Here is a 2,823-nt window from a genome sequence, read left to right on the forward strand (position 1 = left end):
ACTAGATATTTTCTTAGTCTCACTCAAGTAGTTATTTAGATTATTATTTATACTTTACCTTGACTGGTACAACTAATTTACTTGGTTACTGGCAACTTGGCCATTTCTTTAAGTTTTCTGATATCTCACTGGTCTTTATTTATCCATTGTCGTTGTGGAAAGTAATTATTGTTCATTTTGTACATAATTACAACTGCTGTTTCTTCAGTTAGTATGAAGCATCTTTGTTGGTTTAGCTGTATACTTACCATTACTGTAGTATTCCTGTGAGGTTTTAGTTATAAGATGGTGTATGTTCTAAGAACTTTATTCATGGACATTTTTGTACCTCCTCGGTTTAATAGTCTTTCTGGGCATATTTGATTGTTTGGATAAACTGCTTCAAGGAGGCCAGCATAAATGTTACCTTAAAGGAATAGTTTAGTAGATTTCTTAGATCTTAGAAAATAAGCTAATTTGCTATCTTGCCATGAGTTAGTTTACACAACAAGTAGTGTAAACTAACTGTTTACCATAATGATTGGCATATGGCATAGTGAGAGAGTCCAAAGTCTGCCTACTAATACTTCTAAAGCTTACTGATTAGCATGTGATATCTATCTCGTTTAACCAAATTAGACTAGCTGACCTGTAGTGATATTGTTCTGACGGTTCATTATTCTTAAAATACACCAATATGTCACCAACGTATGTCTGTAACTTCACTGATGTAAATAAAGTACCTATTTTAACCAAAATCATCATCTTTTCTGTAAAGTATTGACTTTGAGGTGCAAAAATTCTGACTCGTTTCTGGGATTTAGGGCTCATTCCTGCAGCACTCTATTGGGCTTTTGTAATAATAGGTGCCTTCCCAGTTTCCAGTATTAGCTAAGCAAACAGTCTCCTGGCTGTAGCTTCCTATTTAGCATACAGAGATTTTCTCAGCTAATTTAAGGAAGAGAAAAAGCCTATTTCCCTATATATATATACTGTTGAGATACTTCTTAGACATATGGTAAATAGCCTTCAAGAAAAAAAATCTAATTAGTAACTTTTCTTACTTTCTTCAGTGGTACACAACTGCATCAAAAGCTGGCATCAATCTAAAATAAAGGCATTGTATGTATTTTTGCTAATGACAGAGAAAGAAAAAAGGGCCCCCAAATTAGCTTCAGTTCCCTTCTAGTCTAGTACCATAGAAAACTATGTGATAATTCGAGGCGTTGTTGACCTCAAGGCTGGACTGTGAGAATTCAGTATTTGTTTGTTAACACATATTGTGAGGTGTAATATTCTCATCATTAAACGCACCACTTGTGAAATATTCAGTCTCATAGTGTATAGTGCACAGAATTTTCAACCACATAAGCTGTAATTTCTCTGTTTCCTTGCAGTAACATCCAAGATGCTGAGCCTTCAAAACCTGCTGATCATCCTCTGCAGTAAGTTCTTTAGATTAGATTTTAAAAATGATCCTTCTAAGATTGCTTTGTCTTTTTTGTGCAGTTTAGCACCTTCAAAAAAATATTAATGTGTGTGTGTTTAATAATTGAATTGCAGTTTTTCTCATTCACTTAAGCTCAATTCTTAAAGTTCAAATCTTTAACAATTAGTAAGTTAATTAATTCTCATTCATTCAAGCCAATTTCATGGCACATCTGTGCAAAAGAGTATATATGTCTTTAATTTGCACAATTACCACTTGCACATGGCTAGCTGATCAAATGATGAGTTGATTCTCAGTGAAATTGTCAAAGTCTTCACATCTTTCATCGTTTGTGCAATTGCGTGCAAAATTATTCAACAAAATCTGTCAAACAAACATGGGTTTGTGATGTCTGCAACATTGACAAATTAAGGGAGACACTAATGAACAAGGAATCACAATCAGTGTTTAGTGAGGAGGTACAATTTGTTATTTTTTTACCAAAGTACTGCAGGCGTTTTCATTGTTGCTCGTATAGTGAGCAGTGTCAACAATGTGAAACATTTCCAAGGTCAACTGTCATAGTGAAAAAACATGGCCAAGTTGATTGCCCAGTACAGCTCACACGATAACCTTTAATTTTGGTGGCAACGGTCAATTTCCTGGCACAATAAAAAGATTTTGAAGCATGAATGAAATGTTTTGGGTGAATTACAAGAGTTAGAGTTAGAGTGTCCCATGAAACAGTGGACAATGACAATTTCACAACAGTGTAGAGAACGTTAAAACTGCTTCAAAAAATCAGCTAAAGCAAATTGGAAAAACTATGAAACCTGTTAACGGACTTTCTTTCTATTTCCTGTTTAACAGTTCCACTGCATTGTGTGACCTGTTAAATTTGTCTCGTGTAAGGGTTCTGTTGAATGGTTTGCAGAGAGTTCTGTGTTTTTGGTCGTGGCGTGTGAAAGGAGCATTCTTCCACAGTTAAAACTATGCTGAGTAATTTTCACCTTAGACAGGTTGAGGGAGCACACACGTAGTGTTGAATGTGGGCCATTCGAATTTTTTGTATTTGGTTTATTAGTTGTAGACTTTTTTCTGACCTGGTTTCTTACCTTCTTGTTTTTCGGCTGCAAGGGATCCAGCAATCTTCGATCAGATGCTCCGGATACTGGTTACAAGCATGGTAGATGATAATAGGAGTGGCTGCTGTAGCGTGTTCCTTCTATAGACATCAAGTGGATGAGGTATTTCCGCTTATCACTTTTTAGTCTAACACATTTGCTGATCAGTTGAATCAGTCATCGCTGCTCAGGTTTTAGCGTTAGAAGTGCAGTTCCCCTCGTGGATAGGGCAGGAAACTTTAAGTTATTCCCAGTGGGTATCGCTGCAGTTGATCAATTCATGCTGCACCG

The sequence above is a fragment of the Morone saxatilis genome, unplaced genomic scaffold (genome assembly GCF_004916995.1).
Source record: "Morone saxatilis isolate NCDOM2014 unplaced genomic scaffold, NCSU_SB_2.0 Contig17, whole genome shotgun sequence".
Taxonomy (NCBI): domain Eukaryota; kingdom Metazoa; phylum Chordata; class Actinopteri; family Moronidae; genus Morone; species Morone saxatilis.